Raw genomic sequence first — 5,891 nt, 5'->3', positions numbered from 1 at the left:
AGACTATATAATAACAACTTCTCTCTCACAGATTTTGAAGCACAGGTGATACGCAATGCACGTTAAGAAAAACAGATGCCCAAAACAAACAAACAAAAAACTCCAGCTCAGAACACTCTAACAAGACAGGAACAAGAGAACACAGAAAAAACAAAACAAAAAAAAACTGAAATAGTAAAATCAAATAAAACTAAACAAGAAGCATAAGAATGGAAGAGCTACAGATTGAATAATACCCAGACACAGGATTCCTAGTCTGTGGAGAGGTAGAATATTTGTATTTCAATTTATGTTCTTTGCCTAAATTAGTGATGCTGGACAAGTGCTTTACCCTGTGTCTATCTGAAATAAAAAAAACAGTTTACATTCCATAAGCAATATTCCCATAATATGAGATAATCAACTATGTTAATATAGGTTAACTTTTTTTAAGTACAAAACATCTTGCAAATGCAAGGTGGTTGTTGTTAACTGTGCTGTTGAGTCAGTTCCGACCCATAGCAATGCCATATAGGGTTTCCGAAGACCAGCTGGTGAGCTTGAACTGTCGACCTTGCAGCTGAAACCAAGTTTGCAGTCCAGCGCAATAACCCACATTACCATACTAGGAATCCGCAAATGTAAGCTGGTGTTGTTATATTTAATAATCCAACAACTAGTAGCTATAGTTTATTATGCTGTAAGAGGAACACTAGAAAAAACAGAAGTTGGAAAGACATAAACCCCTAGCAGTAAAAAAGAGAACAATCTACATTTTAGGATTTACAAGGGTCTGGTTCTCTGAGAACTCTTTAGAAGTAGTGAGAAATACTCACTCATTTGATACCTTATTTGGATTCCATTTTCTTACTTACAAATGTTTTTCATGAAATGAGAATCAGGGATCAAGAGTCTTCTGGAAACTTCTTAATACTATTTCATGAAAACAGAAGACATCTTAAATCTTAACTACTCTACATTCAAAAGTGAAGAATGCTTGTATGGGATTTTACAGAGCAAGGGAATATCAGGCTTGCTCAGTCCATCCCTAGAACCAAGAAGGACTGCGGTTTTATTCACACTAGCACCTTCTACTACATAGATTAATGTGAAGCATCAGAGCAGAATGGCAGACCTCACAGGCATTCAAGAACATTCCAAAGGCCAGCAGATCACAAAAGGCATTGACACTAACCATATCCAACAATGGTATCTCCACTCGATCCGCTTGACACCACACAATGCTATCTTCTTATCACAATCTCAGAAATTAAACAGACATGATTTGCTAATTGGTAAGATGTCAACATGTCTCATAGATGAACCATCTAGAAGTCAACCTTGAAAAGAAAACACATTCTAATCTGCCAAGGTTTGCATACCTCTTCTTTTGGTTCCAGACGTGCCTTTTGGCAAAGGTGGCATGCCATAGCAGAGGTGGGAGCTCCAGCTTGGAGTCTGAGTCAGCCTTACAAAGGAGACTCAGAACTGTGGACCTTGGTAAGGTTACCAAGTCGTATCTGTGCTCCCCCAGCCTGACAACCTCTATTGTGTGGTTATGTACATTTATGGTATCAATATAGAAAGCTTGGTACCATTATAAACTGGGTGCCATTTAATAATTATGTGGGCTAATTGTTATAGCCTCTCCTGGCACCATCTAATGTCCTGCTTTTATTTATTTTATTCTGTTCTGGGGTTTTCCCCATATTCTAATTCTACTACAAGTCTCCTGGCCCCATATCCCAAGTTACTCAAAATAATTACCTCAAGTAATTACAATTAAGTGTGTAAGATATCTTCTTACTAAATTAAGATTAAGTAAGCTCATCTGATTCTCAGTTGTTTCATATTTTCTTTTATACAAGCAATTCTATTTATTCATTTTAAAATTGGAAAACTGGGATCTTTGCTCTTCAACAATTTAAATAAGTCTTTTGCAGGAGATTTACCTAATGTGATACGTCTTTTGATAGCTTGATGGCTGGTTCCATCAGCACAGATTGTCAACCCAAGAAAAACAAAGTAATTGGCAACTTCAATCTTTTCTCCTTTTATCACGAGGTTATATGATGTTCAGTGAGGTTTTGTGGTGTGTTTTTTAACCTTTGAGTACAATCCATACAGAAGACTTTGAACTCCATCAATATTTCAAATCCTCTCGGCTTCAGTTAGCAAGTTTGTGGTATCTGGTATCTGCAAATACCAGGTTGTTAATGAATCCAATCCTGATGACACATTCTTCTTCATATCATTCAGCTTTTGGAATTATTTGCTCAGCATATAAATTGAGTAAGTATGGTGAAAGGATACAACATTGGAGCACAACTTTCATAATTTCAAACCATTCAGCATTCCCTTGAACTTTTGAACACTTGCTATGTACAGGTTCCTTAAGAGCACAATTAAATGTTCTAGAATACCCACTCGGAAATTTTATCCATAGTTTGTTATGATTCACACAGTTGAATGACTTTGTATAGTCAATAAAGTACAAGTAAACAACATTTTTCTGGTATTTTTCTGCCACAGTCAAGATCTATCTGAAATCAGCAATGATATCTCTAGCATCACATTCTCTTGAGTCTAGCTTGAATTTCTAAAAGTTACCTCTTGATGTATTGCTGAAACTATTTCTGAATTATCTTCAGCCAAATTTTACACATATGTTATTAATTATATTGTTCAATGACTTCTGCTTCCCATTGGGACACTGATCTTTAAAATGGACACAGATATAGATCTCTTCCAATTGACTGGCCAGGTGGTTGGCTTCCAACTTTCTTGTCCTAAATAAGTGATCACCTACAGCACCAAAGAGTTTGCTGAAACATTTAATTTATATTCTGTTAATTCCTAAAGCCTTGCCTTTCACCATTGCCTTCACTGTGACTTGGACTTCTTCCTTCAGTAACATGGGTTCTTGATCATCTTGAAATGGTTGAACATTGACAAACTCTTTCTGACATTGCCTGTGTGTGTACTCCTTCCACTTGTGTTTGACACTTCTTGTGTCATTCAATGGTTTTCTATATTGTTATTATATTTAGGTTCTACCTAGTTGGTTCAGACTCAAAGCAAACATATGCACAAAAGAGTGAAATACTTCCTGGTCCTGTACCATTCTCATAATCACTGTAAAACTTGAGCGCATTTCTGTTCCCACTGTGCCAATCAATCTTCTTTTGGGATGTTCCAAGCATGATGTCCTTCTCCGGAGACTGCTCCCTCCTGATAATATGTCTGCAGTATGAAAGACAAAGTTTTGCCATCCTGGCATTTAAGTGGCATCCTGGCTATACTTTTTCCAACACAGCTTTATTGTTCTTCTAGCAGTGTATAGTACTTTCAATATTCTTTTCCAATACTGTAACTCAAATGCATAAATTATTGTATGGGCACCCTTGTTCATTGTTTGGCTTTCACATGCAAATTAGGGTACTGAAAATACCGTGGCTTCAGTCAGGCACACAATTTTCCCATAGAGTCTTACAATATTGCAACCCAAAGATTGGATATTTTCTTCAATTATTTCAGCTTGAGAAATCCTGATTGTGTTCTTCCCTTTTGGTTTACTAACACCAGGTCTTCACACATTTCATTATAACACTTGACGGTGTCTTCTCAAGTTGGGCCTTGAAATTTTCTATTCAGCTGTATTTCTTGCAGTCACATTAACTTGTGTACACTCAATGGAAAGTTTCAGAGTCTCTTATGATAATCCATTTTAATCTTATTTTTCTTTCCTGTCTTTTAAATTACCTTTGCTTTCTTGATGTGTTTTCTTTATAAAGTTATCTCACAACTCTTCTGGTCTTATGTCTTAAGTGTCTAATGCATCCAATCTGTTCTTGAGATAATCTCTAAATCCAGGTGGGATATGTTGAAAGTCAAATTTTAGTTCTAGGGGATTTGTTTCAGTTTTCATCAGCTTCAGTATAGGAAATTGATGGTCTTTTCCCTAGTCAACCCCTAACTTTGTTTTGGCTGATGATATGGAGTGTTTCCATCATCTCTTTTCACAGATGTAGTCATTTTGATTTCTGTGTAATCCTTCTGGCTAGTTACATATACAGCTACCTTTAATTTTTTTTTTTTAAAGCTAATTTATAATGAATAACTTTTAAGTCTTACAAAATTCTATTATGTGATCTCTAGGATCATTTCTTTAACCCTAGCTATATTTTCCAAGTACTGATCCTTCCTCTTTGTTTCCAGCAATTGAATTCTAGACACCAGTAATTATCAACACATCTGATTGCAGGTTTGATCAATCTCAGACTGAAGAAGTAGGTAGACTTCTTCAATTTCATCATCATTGGCTTTAGTAAACCATATAATTGCCCAATTCCAGATTTTAAAATACCAGCCACTCCCAGTTACTACTGCCTATGATCCACCACTCATTTGTCAGTCTGCCATACTGTGGTTGCTTGCACGTACCTATAATTCTGAATGCTATGCCATTGGTATTATAATATTAGAAGGGTCCCCCATGTGTACAGGTTTCAGCTGAGCTACCAAAAAAAGCAGACTAGGAAGAAGGATAGATGGACTACTTGTGAATATTTATTCACTGAAAACCTTTATGAATAAGAGTGGAACACTGTCAGAAAGCAATAGAATATTGAATATTGAAGCAGGATGAAGAGCATCAGAATATAGATAGAGTTACAGAAGATGTGCCACTTGTTGGAAAGCACACAAAATATGACTGGGTAAGAGCTGTCTCCTCAAAGTAGTGTTGACTGTGATGACGCAAATAGAGCAGAGCTTCCCGGACCTTCATTTGCTAGTGAAGTGAACTAAAAATGAGGAGAAACAGCTGTAAACATCCATTAATAATTGGAACATGGAATGTACAAGGTATGAATCTAAGAAAATTGGAAATTATCAAAAATGAAGTGGAGTGCATAAATGTCAATATCTTAGGCATTAGTGAGGTGAAATGGACTAGTATTGACCATTCTGAATCTGACAATCACATGGTTTACTATGCTGGGAATGACAAACAGGAATGGCATTTCATTCATCATCAAAAAGAATGTTTCAAAATCTATCTTGAAATACAACACCTATCTGTGATGGGGTAATATTCCTATGCTTAAAAGGAAGATCCATGAATGCAACTATTATTCAAATTTATGCACAAAATACTAAAGCCAGTGATGATGGAAATGAAGAATTCTACCACCTTCTTCAGTCTGAAATTTATCAAATATGCAATCAGGATGTACTCATAATCACTGGTGATTGGAATGCAAAGATTGGAAACAAAGAGGATGGATCAGTTGCTGGAAAATGTGGCCCTGGTGACAGAAATGATGCTGGAGATTGCAAGACAGCATTCTGCAAAACCAATGATATCTTCATTGCAACTTTGTTTTAAACAACATGAAAGACATGGACCTCACCAGAAGGATCACACAGAAATCAAAATTGATTACATCCGAGGAAAGAGACGATGGAAAGATCACAGATCATCAGCCAAAATATGATCAAGGCAGCCTGTGGAATAGGCCATCAATTGCTCATATCTAAGTTCAGGTTGAAGCAGAAAAACATCAAAACAAGCCTAGGAGAGTGAAAATAAAGCCTTGAAGATATTCCATTTGAACTTAGAGATCATCTCAAGATGAGATTTAATGAATTAAACATGAAACATTGAAGACCATGAGAGTAGTCGGATAACATCAGAAATGTCATACAGGAAGAAAGCAAAAGGCCATAAAGCAGAGAAGAAAGAAGGACAAGATCAAAATGGATGTCTGAAGACACGCCTATTTAAACTTATTTAAAATGGAGCAAAGATGTCAGTTTGAGGACCAAGGTGCACATAATCCAACACATGATATTTCCAATGGCCTCATATGCATGTGAAAATTGGACCATGAATAAGGAAGACCATAGAA

The 5,891-nt window shown here is 36.3% G+C and overlaps 1 protein-coding gene across 1 annotated transcript in view; it reads right to left on the bottom strand.

The window, feature by feature from the left end:
* The window catches only part of FMN2 (formin 2), a 655,381-nt gene that overhangs the window by 339,749 nt on the left and 309,741 nt on the right, over positions 1–5,891 (bottom strand). The gene's annotated exons all lie outside the window — the stretch shown is intronic.

This window comes from Chrysochloris asiatica, unplaced genomic scaffold (assembly GCF_000296735.1).
Source record: "Chrysochloris asiatica unplaced genomic scaffold, ChrAsi1.0 scaffold00119, whole genome shotgun sequence".
NCBI classification, from domain to species: domain Eukaryota; kingdom Metazoa; phylum Chordata; class Mammalia; order Afrosoricida; family Chrysochloridae; genus Chrysochloris; species Chrysochloris asiatica.
The sequence above is the reverse complement of the archived record's forward strand: the minus strand, read 5'-3'. Positions and strand labels throughout refer to the sequence as shown.